Source organism: Pararge aegeria, chromosome 6, assembly GCF_905163445.1.
Source record: "Pararge aegeria chromosome 6, ilParAegt1.1, whole genome shotgun sequence".
NCBI lineage: Eukaryota > Metazoa > Arthropoda > Insecta > Lepidoptera > Nymphalidae > Pararge > Pararge aegeria.
Genome location: NC_053185.1, coordinates 5,666,310 through 5,684,640, shown reverse-complemented (window position 1 = coordinate 5,684,640; position 18,331 = coordinate 5,666,310). Strand labels below are relative to the sequence as shown.

At 35.9% G+C, this 18,331-nt stretch overlaps 1 protein-coding gene across 3 annotated transcripts in view; it reads left to right on the top strand.

Moving 5' to 3' along the window:
* The first annotated feature begins 11,640 nt into the window (after positions 1–11,640).
* LOC120624536 (calcium-transporting ATPase sarcoplasmic/endoplasmic reticulum type) overlaps positions 11,641–18,331 on the top strand; it is a 39,776-nt gene continuing 33,085 nt past the window's right edge. For all 3 annotated transcript variants that reach the window (XM_039891143.1, XM_039891144.1, XM_039891139.1), the window contains exon 1: positions 11,641–11,792. The gene's annotated coding sequence lies outside the window, so the exon portion shown is untranslated. The remainder of the gene's footprint in view (positions 11,793–18,331) is intronic.

Below are 18,331 nucleotides of genomic sequence, written 5' to 3'. Positions count from 1 at the left end.
CAATATTTATTTCAGTCTCATCTGAGAAATATGTTTATTACAACGAATCATCATGCATAAATGCTTTGTGTAATTACATTGCGATGACAGCACCTTTTAAAAGGTTCAAATATACCTATCACAAACGCAACTTATATAGGTTAAGGGAAATCTAGAGTTAAACTTCATGTAGATTAAGTACAGAATAAGTATAATTGATTAATACTTAATTTTACATTCAAATTAAAACGCCTTACTGGAAGGTAATTTTTATAGAGTTTTTTATATAGTAGACTTTTTCTTCAAACCAATAATGTTGTAGGTACAGTCAGACTTGAAGCAATATGTTTCACGATATTTTCATTAATTAAATTATTTACTTCAATAGAAAGCTGGAAGTCGCAGAAATCCTAACACATTCTCTTAGTTTGTGACCAGTTAAACAAACTTTGCAATCACCTAATTGAATGACCTGATAATATCTTATAATAATCAGCCGAAAATGACTTCACCTATGATGAAGAAGTGCGCAAACAACAGTTTCAATTTGAAACCCCGTCAAACGCTTCACCGCGCCGCCTTCCTTCAATGCAATACGACTCTACAAAGAAAATGACAATATGAGTTATGACTTATGATACGACCACTAGTGTAGTGGATAATGTATGTTAGTACATTAATTAATATCCATATTAAACTTATGGAAATCAAACATAACTAGTGCAAAGTCGCCAGACGGCATTTGTTCCCTGTCCATTGCCATTGACGGCCTCAGATTTGTAACCGCAACATTGGCACCCCCTACTGGGTGGAGAGACAACTGGTCGCAATAGGCACGAAACCGTAGACCACTACAAAATATCTGTGTACACCAGACGACGTTCTTTGATTGATATTATATTGATTGTGAAATCATTCAACCAATCGACGTCCACTGCTGGAAGTAGGTCTTTTGCTGGGAGTTTCACAATACACGGTCCTGGGCCGGTTGCTTCCAACGGCTGCTGTCGTCAGTCCACACCGTTGAGGCCCGACCCACGCTCCGTTTACCGTTGCAGGGTCGGCTCTAATTCTAGTTCTTCTACGGATCTTCTAATTTATGATTTGACCACGTAGAGCCTTCTAGCATAGCTCTCTCCATCGCCCGCTGAGTGATTAAGCGAGTGAGCCTTCTTATGAGGGTATAGTTAGCAATCACGTTTCAGATTCGTAAGTCATCACTGGCAAAACGCACTCTTCGAGGACTTGGGTCTTGGGTGCCTGAGCACTGGAGGACTTTTGGACAAAAATATTTCATAAATTTTTGCGATTGTGAAATACCAGAAGCAAATTGAATACTCAGTAGCACAATGTAAGGACATTCTTGCAGAGGTCCGACTTATAATATCATTTTTATCTAAGTCATGGTCGTTTCCTTTCAGGTGAGTTCGTAGTCAATCCTGAAAAAGATTAAATCCTCTTTGCTATATGAAAATGTCGTCATTTTATGTTCTGTTTATGAGTAATAAAATAAAGTGAACGAGGTAACTTCCCGTGATAAATTATTTCTTCACTATGCGTTACCGGAGGCACGTAAAAAGTAATAAAGCTAGCCATAGTACCAAAGACTGTAAAGCTTACAGGTTCTTTAACCTGAATTCAATCGGAAACGTTGGGTTGGAAACAAAATTCATGTAAACACAAGCTTAGGTATTTTTAGGACTATAAATACCTAAGCTTATATCACTATCTAACTATAATTAGATCTTATCACGGACATTGATGTCCACCGCTGGACATAAGTTTTTTGTAGGGCTTTCCAAACTCCACGATTCTGTACCGCTTGTTTTCAGGGGCTAAACGCGAATCGTTTGAGTCCTTTCTGTCCATCTGGTTGAGGGTTGACCAACGCTGCGTTTACCGGTGCGGGGTTGCCATTCCAACTCTTCCGGAGTTTCTTGACACACCCTGACCCACAGTTACCATAACCACTGCCAGAACCAGAAACAGCGGGGCCGCCGTGTACTAGGGGCAGTGTTTTGTTTGCATTTCCCATAAAAGATTTTGCCAATAATCACTACGCTTGGCATGCAGATTGGTGATCGCAGTGCTGCCCTCTCGCACCGATAACGCTGCTGCCCGTTACGATTTTGGACTAGCTACTTGGTCGTCAGAGCCTCGTTGATAAGTCAGCAGGTCACCAAGGGCAGGTGAGGTTGACGATTGGGGAGGCTGACTGGTACAAGTCTCCCCCTTACACTTATATGAAATAGCGGTATACATTTCACAACAAAGTTTTTTTCTAGGAAGTCATGTTTTTTTAATAACGTACTTTATACGTTATTAAACATGACTGCCTGGAAAAAAACTGTACGAACTTTCAAATTTGAAAATGGCACCATTCTGCCGCCATATTGACTGTTTGTGTTGGCTAATGGCAGCCGGGATGATGTACGGATTCTAACGTATGCGTTCAAATCTGTTCAGGCATTTTTATGTATGAAAAATCCCGTGACAGCCTGTTTAATCTGTCCGATCTACAGCTACTAACTAAAAAAAATATACTTTATATATTGCGGGATACATACATGCCCGGACATCTTATGGACGTTGTGGTCCTAAGGTGCTAGAATGGCGACCTCGCACCCGTAAACGCAGCCTTGGTAGACTTTCGTTGAGGTCGACGGATGACATGACCAGATCAGCTCAATATTTGGAACTTCTTACGAAATACCTACGATCGACAGTGGACTTCCGATGGTTGACGTTATGATATTATTCTAAAAACATTGATTAATTATCTGCGAATTATTAGATCATAGGTAAGACGTCTATTGTCACTCCATTGGCGAATGTATAAGACTTTTGGGATTTTTTTCAGTGTGAAGATTAATAGTAGTCTTGACAGACATGTCGTGTGCAATGGCGAGTCTTAGCCTACAGACAATAGCGTTGGCAACCCTGCAGGCCGATCATTCGGTGCCAAACTTATTTGACGCATGTATACGAGTAGCTGTACTATGTTGTATATACATACTTTTGGTCTAGCTTTCTTGCCCAAAAGCATTTTTAAGGTTCGGTACCCAAGGGTTACGACATAGTGCTGGTGACGTCTCTTAAGAAAAATTTGATAGCACATTCGACATACGTATCTCAAACTCAACGAGCTCAAAACAGAGTCCAATAGTGAATTTGTTATTTCTTTGGCCTAATCACACAAAGTAAAGATGACATCTAGCATCTGGTGGTTCAAGGTCGAGTCGAAGATGCACGCATGTGGTCGATCCCCAAACAGATAGACCGATATTGTCAGATCCACCACTTGTTTATCCATCACGGTGAGTTTTCGTAATCTCGGAGGAAGATCGTAAGAGTGATAATTACGACCACAGCAAAATATGATGTAAAGGGCATGGTTTATCTACATAAGATTGTCTTTACAATAAACTGTCTTCTTTTTGTAAGGACAAATATTCTGTGCCTAAAAAGACAATTAAAAATCATAATTTAATTTTTAACTAATACTAAATATTGAATAGCACAGAGTAAATTTTGCAAAAATTATACAATTCTGCAAAAGAGAACATTTACCAATATGTTTTGCGGACCGGTTTTTTAATTGTAGAAGATAGTATCAGTGTATCACTGACCATTTAGACAGCAGACGTTGATAAAACAAGTTAAGTTGAAATCTTATTATTACTGAAATCAAGCATAGCTTTTGTTACTTCTAGATAAAATAGGTTCTAATGTTGAAAGAATCCTTAAAACCGGTTCAGAAATTACAAGGTTTATCAATTACAAATAAACAAACAAATTCCCTGTTTATAATAAAGGTGTATAAAACTATATCTATCTATTCGTTCCGTTGTGTTGTATGCAGCGGAACGCTTGAACTAATTTACAATTCTCTATTACGCTGACTAAGTCGTGGGCATCTGCTAGTTAGCTATAAAATTATACCGATGCGTGTATACGCGATGAAAATATCTTCGGAGCTGCGTTAACTTTAAACACTTTTTCGTTGTGGATGAAAGGAAACTATTTGTTTTAACGTACATCTTATGTATCACAATAAGACATTAATTGACTTCATTAAACTGGTACATTGTGAGATTGTGACTTGTTTGAAAAATGTAATAAAACGGGTAAAAGTATTTTCACAACTGCACGGATTTTGATTGTTGTTTCTAGATGTGATGATAGGAATGCGTCTTTGGTGCAGCGATGAGATAGGTCCGGGGTTTGAGTCCAAGCAGAACTATCGTGTCAATTTATAATTTGTAAATGAACTTCCGTCCAGTCTCATGAAAGGCTTCGGCCGCGCCGCAGCTATTTTACCATTCTACCAACAAAAACATACCATAAAGTGATGCAGTTAAGTTCGCTGCAACCTAAGACTGTTTTTTCTTCTTCGCGTGTGGATCGCTTCCCGGTAAATTTTAGCCCTCTCTGAGTTTAACGGGTATTGGGTGTTTTAGACTGTATCATTACTTCCTCAATAATACATAAATAAATAAAATATATATACTACGACCGGACGATACACACATCGCCATCTAGTTCAAACGAAAGCGTAGCTTGTGTTATGGGTACTAAGATGAATGATGAATATATTTATGAATAACTAGCTGTTGCCCTCGACTTCGTCTGCGTTTGTTTTTGTTTTTCGAAAGACATGTGGAGTTCGATTTAGGTGTGATTCTACGCACTTTATGTATTTAGGATAGCTAAGCCTTAAATGACGGGTTGGCTGCCGTCCGCTGAGGAGTTGTATCCTCTATCTCCAATCACATTCATCAGATCTAGACGAAGTTTGGGCAAAATAAAACAGACATTATAACCTCTAAAGTACAAAAGAAATTATTTAAATCGGTTATCATTTGACGGCGTTATGGTGTAAAATCGTCAAACACCTTCTACCCCTCTTCCAAAAGAACTAAGCTTAATTTCGGGATAAAAATAATCCTATATTAATTCTAAAACCTTCAGAAATATGTGTACAAAGTTTCATGATGATCGGTTTAGAAGTTTTTGCGTGAAAGCGTAACAAACAAACTTACATTCACATTTATAATTCACGTTTTTGGAATCGAACCCACAGCCATGGACTCAGAAAGCAGGGTTTGGCGCTGCTTACTCTGCCAATCGCCCTCAACATCAGCAATAGCCTATAACAGCTGACTGCTGCCAGCAGCCAGCTGGACTAAAGATCTCTCGCGACAGGAGGGCTTGCAAATAATCACCACGCTGGGCAAGCCGATTGGTGATCGCAATAGATGGTAATGGTTTGAGAAACACTGGACATTGTTGTCCGTTCCCTTAGCCGCCTCGTACGACACCCGCAGAAAAAGGAAGAGTGCGGAAGGAAACGGGGAAAAGTGGTAACAACTGTATTTTGATGGTACATTACTTACCATCGGATAAAGCACTGGAAAAATAATGATTTGCCTTGCAATTAATGAAATAAAGAAATACTTAACCAGTTTTTAATTAACATCATCTTCAACTAGGATTCATGATTTTGATGTACAACAAATTGTTTTCAGCTATTAAAGATTTACCATTTTTAAAATTCGATCCAAAATTACGTGACTGGTTAGTTGATAAATGCTATTACTCGTAAAGAGAGTTCTTGGATAACAAAACATAATTTTTTTAGGTACTAATTTAATTTATATGTTATTTTCAATTGACTTTCCATGATTATTATTATTCAATAGAGTAAAATTAATGACATTTTGATTGTATCCAGTCGACATATTTTGATTATTTGTTAGTTATTGTATAAATGAATTTGTGTAAATAAAGATTTGCAAGTCATAGATTTTGACTAAACATATATACCTACAATGTTTTATGCAAATAAAATAATTGAATTGAATTGAATTGAACCTATTATACAATAAAAAACAGGCACTTACTCTACTAGCTATTAATTCTTAATAAATTCATAGGTTTGTGGAAAACCCTTCGTCATCGCTTCTATTAAGGTAACGATAACAATCATCTGGAACTGACAGATCGGAAATACAATATGCTGTTATTCTCATAGGAAGTTGCGGTTGGGCTTCAACGCACGCTGATTTCATTTGTCATAACAAAAAGTCAGGATACAGTACATTAACGACTCCATAAATACATCCATCTAACTGAAACGAAATAACACTGACCTAACTGAACGAAAATATACTTACCTAGCTGTTTTTGTTAAAAGGTGTTTTACAAGACACGAAAAGGTGCAAAACTTTCTCTTTTTCATCGTCATCAGGCAATTACAGTTTACTGGCCCATAGTCACCAAGTTGGGCAGACGGGTTGGTGATCGCAGTAGTAGTAGCACAGAAGACGCTGCTACCCGCTCTCCGTTATATGTATTACCTTAGTCGCCTCGTACGGCACCCGCGGAAGTAGGACAGGTTGGTAACAACTATATTCTGTGCTGCCGTCACCAAACAATTCTCGATTGGATAGAAGCAGGCGTTACTGTGCGGAAATCCATGATATATTATTAAAATAAAACTTAATTTGCTATTGTCCGTGAACCGGAGCATTCTCAGAAGAGGTTGTCTTTACAATCTTAACAATTACGTACGAAACGTACGTAGAGAGTACATTGCCGAAGATCTGTTTGGTGTGCAATATAGGAATTGAAGAAATTATAAATTACGCAATACAGCGCCTCGTACGGCACCCGCGGAAGTAGGACAGGTTGGTAACAACTATATTCTGTGCTGCTGTCACCAAACAATTCTCGATTGGATAGAAGCAGGCGTTACTGTGCGGAAATCCATGATATATTATTAAAATAAAACTTAATTTGCTATTGTCCGTGAACCGGAGCATTCTCAGAAGAGGTTGTCTTTACAATCTTAGCAATTACGTACGAAACGTACGTAGAGAGTACATTGCCGAAGATCTGTTTGGTGTGCAGTATAGGAATTGAAGAAATTATAAATTACGCAATACAGCGCCTCGTACGGCACCCGCGGAAGTAGGACAGGTTGGTAACAACTATATTCTGTGCTGCCGTCACCAAACAATTCTCGATTGGATAGAAGCAGGCGTTACTGTGCGGAAATCCATGATATATTATTAAAATAAAACTTAATTTGCTATTGTCCGTGAACCGGAGCATTCTCAGAAGAGGTTGTCTTTACAATCTTAACAATTACGTACGAAACGTACGTAGAGAGTACATTGCCGAAGATCTGTTTGGTGTGCAGTATAGGAATTGAAGAAATTATAAATTACGCAATACAGATTCTCCTGCTTTTCGCGGACTATAGCAAATTAAGCTTAATTTTCATAAAACAAATCTCTGTTTACTTTCATCAAAATCAGCTCAAAAGTTAAGTCGTAAAATGTAACTAATAGTTACACTGTCGCATTTATAATATTACTAGCCGTAAAAGCTGGGTTATGAATGTAGCGCGCCCTTTTTCTATTTGATCTAATCAGTGAGCTTATTAGTAAAACATTATATCGATGGATCTAATTAACAGACTTCAAAAAGGAGGAGGTTCTCTATTCGTCGGATTTTTTTTTAATGTATGTTACCCGATTACTCGAAGGGGCCTGAACCGATTTTATTTTATTTATTTATTTATTAGCTTTTCAAGGGAAACAAACAGTATTATTACACATAAAAGTAATACCGTATTTTTGTATTACATAAACCAATGAAGTTTCCACAACTTGGTTATACATATAATACGATAAATTCAACCACAATTGCTTAGGAATAAGTACCTAGCAAGCAATTATTATACAAAAAAATAAAAAATAATAATTTAATTAAAACAAAAATGAAAAACAAAAACTTTAAAGCTTTAAACTTTAGTACTTATTTTGTCATAATAAATTTCCTAAAAGTGCTTATTTTAACATGAAAAATGTCCGTCTCACAAAAATACTTTTTATTTCATCTGGATATTAGCTGAGCATAATATTACACTTTCCGTCCCCCTTTAAGTGTCTCTTAAGTTTTCATATCAGGACCATTGCTAGTCCATAAAATATTGCGGGTAATGATGCATAATTATTAATTATTAATTATGTATAATATCCACAATTATTTTAAAACCATATTAATTATAATTAAAAACCAAATGACCTCTTTAATACAAGCTAAGAACTAGTAACCTAGTGGTACCTCTATTTATCTATGATATAGACGTATATTTTCTATTAAATAGTGGCTCTAAGCGTCCGTATTAGGTCCATTGTATGTATCTATTAATATTGGGTATGGATAATCAGTTAACTAAAGTTCAACTAAAGTTCAGTTTAAATTATAATATCCAAGTTACTTCTATTTATCTTAGTACGAAATCGTAAACTGACAGTAAATCTATTGTGAAATCTTGAATATCACAAATAGGTATTACATTTAAATCTTTAATTTAACAGCGATGAATTTAACGTTCGCTTAAGAAAACCTGACAGATGACACTATGGGTTATTCTTATCTAAATATTAAGTCTACGACATCTGTCATGAAGAGGTTGTTTTGAGTTCGATTTCTGACGGAAAAAAAGTTTGGAAAAATAAACCACAATTGCGTTAAATACCTGTATTTATTAAGTATAAATATTGAGAAAATAAATTGTGAATTTTGTCTCTATTCAGGTAATAAAAATAAATCTACTGTATAATTAGGTATTTGAAACGTTATGCTAAATTGTATGAATCGTTTTAATACACAAAAGAGAATATCTTTTAAAAGCTAAGTTTTCGCTATTTCAGATCATATACAATATCAATAAACATATTAAATTCCAGCGTTTATGACTTTTTCAACCAGCTATAACAATAAATTAGACATTGCTAAATCGGTGTGCTTTATTTATTAATAAATGTCTTAATATTACAAAAATTTTATATGATATCGATTTTCAACCTATCCTATAATCTAACGTGTGTTTTTTGTGCAAAAAACAACAATTTTTCTTTTATGCTCACAAAATTATTGTTTTGTCATAAGCATGATCCTGCTACGCCGTAGCTTTTCGTAGCAGGCTACAAATAAATAATCCGTAAATTAAAAAAATGTTGCATCAATGTTTTTTTCTGCATTTTAAGATAGAAATGAGAGCTAATTTTTAGAGTCAAACCGGGAATTCGGAATAGGAATAAAACTGACAAAAATTGAAACGAGCATGAAAGCTAATAAAGAGCGCAGATTGTATTAATCACTTACACATACTGTTAGCCGTAACGACGTAATTTCAAAAACAAAATGGTGTTTAAACATGACGCATGTAGATACTTAAATTATTTTTAATGTTATGAATTTACCGACCAAGCTATTTGCCCGCCTGATGATAAGTTAAAAACTATCGCCGACTAACAGAGCAACACTTAACAGGGTATGCAAGGTGCTTCTTCTTCTTCTTGCGGTGCCTCTCCGACTAGCAAAGGTTGGCAGTCAGCTTCGTAAATTCTTGTCTATCTTTCGCGAGGCGAAATAATTCTGCTGCACTCGCGATTTCAGTCCACTCTCTGATATTACGAAGCCAGGACTTTTTTCTGCGACCAACGCCTCTTCTTCCTGCAACCCTTCCCATCATAATAAGTTGAAGGAGCTCATATCTCTCGTGCCTTAGCACGTGCCCCAGATATGCAACTTTTCTGATCTTGATGGTGTGCAAAAGTTCACGCCGTTGGTTGACGCGTCGCAGAACTTCCTCATTGGATACTTTGAGAGTCCAACTAATGGCTAACATACGTCTGAATGTCCACATCTCAAATGCTTCTATGCGTTTCCTGAGGTCTTCTTTAATAGTCCAAGCCTCGCATCCATATAGCAGTATGGGCCAGATGTAACAATGCAGGAGTCGAATGCGCAAAGGGATCTTAAGTCTGCGGTTGCAGAGTACTTTTTTCATCTTGGTAAAGGTACTTCTAGCTATTTCAATCCGAGACCTAATTTCCTGATCACTGCTCCAGGTATCATTAAGCCACGTACCTAAATATTTATAATTTCGCACTCTCTCAACTTTGGGCCTGCTAGCGTGATGTAAATGTTATCAACTTTATTTTTAGATATGACCATGAACTTGGTCTTCGAGATGTTCATCCTAAGACCAGCGTTCTCACTACACATATTAACTCGGGTGACAATTCTCTGAATATCTTCCAAAGACGATGCTATTAAACTGTATCATCGGCGTATCTTATATTATTTATGTTCCGCCCATTTATTTTGACTCCGCAGTCTAGGCCTTCGATAGCTTCTGCAATTATTGTTTCAGAGTACAAATTAAATAGCGTAGGTGACAAAATACATCCCTGCCGAACTCCTCTCTTAATTTCGACATCCTCAGTCTCTTCATTACCAACCCAAACTTTAGCTCGTTGATTCCAATACAGATTCTGGATGATACGTATGTCCTTCCCATCTAGGCCTATATTATGTAGTATGGCAATAAGTCGATCATGCAACACTCTATCGAAAGCTTTTTCGTAATCTATGAAGCAAAGGTACACATCTTGCTGCATATCTCTGCATTTTTGTATAAGAACCTGTATTGCAAAAAGAGCCTCTCTGGTGCCCACTCCCGCTCTAAAGCCGAATTGACTATCTGCGAGTTGTTCGTCGCACTTTGCTCTTATGCGCTCATGAATTATGTTTAAGAATAGTTTTAGCACTTGACTCATAAGGCTAATTGTTCGGAATTCAGCACACTTTTTTGCATTGGCTTTCTTGGGGAGTGTAATGAAAGTCGACGCTAACCAGTCCTTGGGTAAATGGCCAGTATCATACACAGCGTTTAAGAAAATTACAAGAGCATCGATGTTTCGCTCCTCAATCAGTTGGATAACCTCTATATGAACATCATCTGGCCCACTTGATTTTCCCGTCTTAGCTCTTCTTAGTGCCTTTATAACTTCATCTTTTAGGATTGAATACCCATCACTCAAATTACAGGGTACGGTTAGAGTTCGAGAATCGTCGGCAAACATTGATAAGATATATTGTTCCCACATGTTTTTTTTCATAGCTATATCTAATATAGGACGATTCTGATCATCTGTGAGTTGGTGCATGGGCTTTGTTAAACCAATAAAAGCTTTTATTTCCCTATGAAGATAAATAAAAGGTGCACATCCAGTTAAATTCCACCCTGTGTCCAGCAACCTGACAAAGGTGTTAGGACTCATGTGCCTGTAAATATAACGGCAATCACACCCTTCAAATAGGATCACATTAATGCTGCTTGGTGGCAAAAAAAAGCATGGCGATAGAACTTTCCCCGGACGAGTTCTGTCACGAAAAGCTCTAGGTACTATTACTAAAATTTGTGTCAAGTGTTTTATGACACATTAACTTGTTTTTATAGTTATTGTTCAATAACATTAAATTTCGCAATTCATTTTCCTATATAAATTTTCCCCTTTCACTTATGTTTAGCAGACCGCCTTTCGAATAGTTAATGATGTGCATTTTGTTTTTAATAATTGTAAATTAAAGGTAACGTCAAGAATTGTCAGTTAAGATGATAATGTAAACCGTTTGCAGTTTTAGCGCTAGTTACCATTGCATTATGGGTCGTATTACAAGGGTGTATGGTGCGGCGAGTGTTCAGCGATGTGTAAAAGCAGCGTGATATGTTTGTCGAGGGGTTACAGCTGGCACATCGCCCGCAGCCCGGCACGAAGCTTATAAAAGACAGCGGCGTTTTGCTCCCACGCCCGGCGCGCCACAATCATAACGCTCTCCTCATGGGGTGCGCTCAGCTCATCCGATAGTACAACATAACCAATTAATTTAATAATTAATGTATTTTCACACGTAAAACCAGTAATTGGGACCAAGTGATAAGTGAAACGGTAAGTTGAAGTTTTAAATCTGTGACAGTGTTGCCCAAAGGACTGTGAAATGTGGAATTTGTGTCTCCAGTGTCAAAATGTCGTTACACAACAGGATTTAAGCTACCCGGACTCTTCTGTGCACTAAAGCGATCTTAACACTGAAACGGGAAAAGTTCCAAATAAACAGTGTGGAAAATTGCGGAACGGATATATGCCAGTGTTACCAGAAGTGAAAAGTGTTTAAGCTTTTATGTGTGGAATATTCATATAACATAACGATTGTAACGTTCATTAAGATCGAATCGTTTTTTGTGTTATAGTTGAAATTTTTTAATATTACCAAAATCCCAAGTGACTTGTAAGGTAACAGACTATTAATGTCTAAAGGCCTTCGCGCTCGTAGGAGAAAATAATATAAAACCGACGAGTCAGTTGACATATTTATTTCAATCACTAAACAGAGTTAATATTGTCACTTACAATTGTTTGTATTAAAAGTGCTTTTGGTTATATTAATTCACATTTGAGAAATAACTTCATAATCTCGTATATATCACTTATTTGTTTCTCGAAATACTGGCTTTTCCGTATCGCAAATAACAGCGATCTTTAAACAATAATATAAAATATATGATTTCGTATTTCGGAAAAAAGGTTAAGTTATGTTAAACTTGCGTTATATAGCTTAAAATATAGCTTAGAAATAAACACTGTACTAATATTTACGAAAGCTAATCTGATTTCCGAAAAATAGTTCCACGTTTGACTGTCTATTAAGGAATAAGAAGTTATTAGAAATGATGACTGCTAAAGTAGGTATATTATAAAATAAAGTCGTTAAATAATTATAATTCTTGAAAGTAGCCGTTTTTTTTTTCGCCGTTGCACACCAGATAAAGTATCATTAATTAAAAAATATATATATTAGTAGTTATTTAGTTTGTTAGTAACATATGAAATCAATGATTGTATCCATAGCGCTAGTCAATATTTCAACTATGAACTTGCAATAATATACAAACTTACATTTATACGATACCTTTGGAAAAGAGAATACAAACACTAAGTTATTTTTGTTTAGGACGGGCCGATCTAGGTCGCAACATGGCAATCCATGTGGTGGTACCAATTGGGTGGGTTAGATTTTATCCTATTATAAGTTTCGTTGTAGACCATAACTGCCTCCCTGTTCCGATGGTTAGGATGTAGGACTACGGATCAAGAAGTCCTAGGTTTGACTCCCGGACCGGACTTAATTTGTGAGATTTTTATCCCAACAAGTATTTAAGGTTTTAGGAAATTGGAGTGGTCCGCTCCTAGGCCTTGGAAAGCACTTTAACCAAATGGTCCCAATTGATATAATTTTCTTTGAAGACCCATGAAGGGACTATAAGTTCTTAAACACTCTCTCCTATGAGAAAATTGAATTATGTCCAGTATGAGAGGATGATGAAGATAGATAAAGCATAGTCAAACAACCCTATAATCTATAGTAATAATACAATTGTTTAAAAAAGTGCAGTAGTTCGACGCCTTTCATCTTGTGGTAAATGCCGACATCGTCTACACAGCATCGTGACAGCATATAGACTATTGTAGGTCCAAAACTACTGTGGCCAGTACTGTGTCTAGACGACATCGCTAATAACATTAATTCGCAAGTAATTTTATGATCATATGTTACCTTGTACGCCTACACCGATTGCGATAAAGTTTTCCAAGGAATATGACATTTATTCCGACAATAAGACAATCCTATTCCTATTGCATCCTGGAACAGACAAAAGATTCTTTTTATTCCCAAAAATTTAAGAGTTTTTTTGTCTGGAAGAAGTCACATGCATTAGCTAGTATATAAGCAACGGAATGCTGGACATATCAGAGACGAGAATATGTCCGTCACCACCTTTCAGCACGACATATCACATATTATGATGACGCAAAGTTGGCAAGCACCGTGCGCCAATTTACAGTCTCTATATTTCATCAAATTTCATTAGAACATTAATTACCCACCATACTTTTGCTATATTTAGTTCATTAAATAACAAAATATTAATAGCAAGCAGTATTTGTAGATATTTGCCATTTATTTGATTAAATAACAAAATAGAATAGCAAAGTCAACTTGAAACAAGCGCTGACGAAGCTCAAGTTGGATCTGTACACTGTGCAGTCGACAACTATTTATGTAATTACATTTAAATGTGAATAAGCGCAATTTTATATAATATATAACTGTTCCCGAGATAATACTATTTGTCTTTAAACCTACGGCTGTTTAGCTTACTTTATGCAAAAATCAAATTACAGCGATACATTGCGTTGCTGCATGAAAGAAGGACCAACCAACATACGCTATCACATTTTAGTAAAGCTATTTGGTTTGATCTCTATTGTACTCTCTCTTATTATATGAGTGAGTAATATAAAAGATAGTCACAAGCCTCCTCTCACACCAGAAAGAGAGATTTTGAGCTTGCAAAAAAGAAGGAGTTTCTCAATTCCGTTGTATTGTTTTTTTATGTTTCGTACCTCAGAACTCCGTTATTAATAAACCAATTCAATTGAATAGTTTGTTGTAGTAGTAGAAATAAATATATATTTGCATATATAACCAACGTCATATAACTTTTCGTACCTATAGAAGTATAAATTGTACATCTATGTCCGTTTTATAGTTTTAAAAGTACTATCATACAGTTTTTTATTAGTAATCCACAGTAGAAAACTCATCAATTCCTCTATGCCAAGGAAAAAATTTGTTACCTACGATAACTGTAGTAACTATTTACATTAATATAAATTGGTACTTTAGAATTATCTTCAGTCTGGTTAACGTCATCTAATAGATATCGAAGTGGCTGTAATTTTAGTATACTAGATACACCTCCACTTAGCAGTAAACGTAATAATAAAATTAATTGCCAATGTTTAAAACTCAACATAGAGTATTTTTATAACTTTCTTCTCGAATCTCGGCATATGCATGATCCATAAAGCCGATGTTGAGTTCTAAAGTCGATGCTTACGAAGTCGAAGCCCTGTCAATGGTAACTGTATTTCCTGCCAAGTATAATTGAAAATGCCTATTAATTTCCATCCATTTTCCATTTTCTAGGCAAGCATACTCCGACCTAGACCTCATTATTGCTTTCTAACAGGCAAGATTGTTGTCAAGCGATGGCCTTTCGTTAATTAAAAAAAGAAGTACATTGACATCGTGTAATTCTGATACACGTTGTATATATTATATTAAATGTACCTGACTCGGACTGTACGCTAGTACTTTCATTGTCATTGTCGTGATTATAAGCCAAAATCTATAAAGGCAAGGCCCAACCGCGGCATTCAATTTAGCGAACTGCGTGTGGCCAATCAAAATGCACCCGTTTGAGCAAGAGTGAAAACTTTGTGGTATCCGTACAATGTGACCGTGCAGTTCGTACCATTTATACGAGTTTGGCCGATGCATTTACTACCTCTACATTTTAAAGTAAAAATAAGATCGGTACAATTTAAAAACTATAACATAATTTACGACGCTCCCGATTAAAGCTTCCTATCCCGATAAAATTATACGCTCGATACTCCGCAAGTACGATCAAGATATTACTTTTTACGACCGGCTGTTAAAATATTCGATACACCAGGAAATTAGATGTATTATGAACAGAGTAACTAATGTTCTGCATACGTCAATACAACAATATAAACTCGAAGATTTGAGTTTGGAATGAGCTCATAAACCAATTTTACAAATGCGTATTTTTTAAATCAACACATTTAGAAGCATATTGTGAGCGTCACGTAAAAAGAGCGCTGATTATTAATGCGAATTAGTGCGGTTATGTATATTTATTAATTATTTCTAGTTTATCTTGACAGCTTACATTGGGGCACTGAACTGAAGTAAAGTTTAATTTAGGCAATATTCAAAATGTAAGATCGTTTTTTTTTTCGATACTATACCACCAAAGCAGCGCGTCCCTCGCAGTCGCAGTTAAATGTTTTCAGTACATAAAACTGCAAATTACTTTTTTAATATTGCTGTTTGGATTACTCGGGTTTTTTTTAATTTATCTGACCAAAAAATAAGAGATTAGACATTGGATATTAGGTAACTGAGTGAGTGCAAAAAAGCCAAGACTCGTTTGCATGGAATCTCAAAAATCTCCTATAAGCGCTCCTTTGGCAAAGCACGAAGAATACCTACACTTTTCTTTTGACAGTAAACGTCACACGCGATTTTTTTCTGAGTAGGAAGCATACCTAAAAGTAAACAGCTTTTTATTGAGCTTACAGAATTCGTCAAGATTGACGGCCCGATCCCATGATTTACAAGGTCGCAGATAAACTGACAGTGTGTCGTAACTAATAACGTATTCGATTCTGCTATTGGTGCCGGTCTCATAAAATCCTTGATTGATGATAAAAAAATATATCAAAATTATAATTTCTAACTACGGAAAAACGGAAAGGTCATTTTAAAATAAATTCAAATTCAACTGTGTATTTTCGTGGTGATTCAATTAAAAAACTAGGACTTCTTTACTATGAAGGAGGGTCTCAACAGATGATATATTCACGCCATAGGCCACGCCTAGGGCCTAATAGTATAGTTATGCCATTGCTTAACTTAAACTCTATCGTTAATTATAAGGTGTAGCAATAATAAGCTAGACATGTGAACCCTTGTTTGGAACGTTGGCTGGCTATTTATACAACGAGACATGTAGAACATGTCTTTTAAATCTCTTGGGCCAAAAGACAAGTTGAACCTGCCAAAGCAGATGGTTACGACACACTCAAGTACTATAATTCTATTTCGATTATTACCTTCGCCTGTTTATTTCTAGATGACGAATAGCCTTACGTATAAACTCCGATAGATATCGTGCGTACGCATTTGCGTACATTGGCGTACATCGTTAGGTACATTATCTTGGAATTTTAAAAGCTTCTTTTATAAGTAGACTTTCTGTATCTCCCCGACTCCTATTACTCGCGAGATACGGCTCTCAGTGGTTCATCGTGTTTGATATAGACGGTTGATTTATTTGCTTGTCATTTTGTAACAGAGTTCAAATAGTAAACAGAATCGGAATCACCACTGTAATATTTGTTCAAACATTTTAGGAAAACTCGTAAAGACAAACGTATCAGAATTTCCTTTTAAAAATACGTTCAATAGATTATTTCAGTGTTACAAAGTTAACAAGATTGTCTTGTTAATATATAAATCAGAATGCAGAAAATACGCAACAGTTAAGCCATTACTGTAAATCATATAAATTACATTATCACAATGACCACAATGGGTCGAGGTCGCATTGATGATTCATTTAAAAAAAAATTATATGACGCGATTTATTAGAGATGAGATGTGACGAGGCATTTTATTAACGCTGAAAGTTAATAATGAACGTTCACCATATTAAACCTATTGTAGGTAGGTTTTTAAATTTCAATTCAGCTGTATGATAAAGCTCGATTGCAAAATCTTGCTCAAGTCCGTAAGGAAAAATAAGACCGCAGTCTCTGAATATAAGCTGTGTTGTCCGAATTAATGTTGTATGTTTTATTTTTTTGCTACGGAGACAAAACTGTCATTTTAGGACCAAACATCTGAGATATCTGAGTGCCTTTATATGCTCTTATAAAAAGAGATGGAAAACCCTGATCACAAATTTTCTTTCTAGTTGTCTGGGGAAATCTTTGGAACGACTTCACTGCTTTTCACATAACTTTCACAGGCAGGCTAACGTCTATAATTTGCAAAGTGTCTTTCAATTCTAAGCTACTCTTTACAAAGAAAGAAAAGTTTGGACGAAATTTGATAGAATTCTTTTACTTAGATAGGAAGCTCTGCACGGCCATAAACTTAATTATATCGCGAAAACAGAACAGAAATTCAGCACTTACGAAATCGTGTATAATGAAAATGGGAAAGTTCAAAATGAAAATGGGATGAAATAATAGTTCTTTTATTGCTGCATTTACGTAGGAATAGCAACGAAACTCTGTGATATAAATTAACTTCCATCTGATCAAAAAGACATTACGATAATCCCTGACTCGAATAATCGTAAAAACTCTCACACAGAGACACAATTTATTGTGTACGGGTTGTATCATTTCACGTCTATTTGATGGTTTTTGTGAATTTACGAAATTATAGCATTACAAAAATATATATGCGGCAGTTATCTGTTTCCGAGCGTATCTATTTTATTTTATACCCACATTTTTATTCCAGACACCGAAATAGATGTTAACATTGGCATTCAGCTGTTTCTCGTTGATTTTCTATTTTCACTCTCAGAATAAATCCCAAGTTCTTAAAACACAAGGCTATGACATCTGCGTCGCGATAAGCGTTCAAGATCATTTTCTTCTTGCTCACAGTGTTTTTCTTCGTATGTTCGATTATTTAGTGTTTAACTAATATGGTTTCATGCATTACGTCAGTTCACTACTGGGTAAAATGGTAGCAGAAATGAGATAATGCGCAGAGAACCTCTTTTACTTGCTAGAGTAAATAGAAATATCCCCTC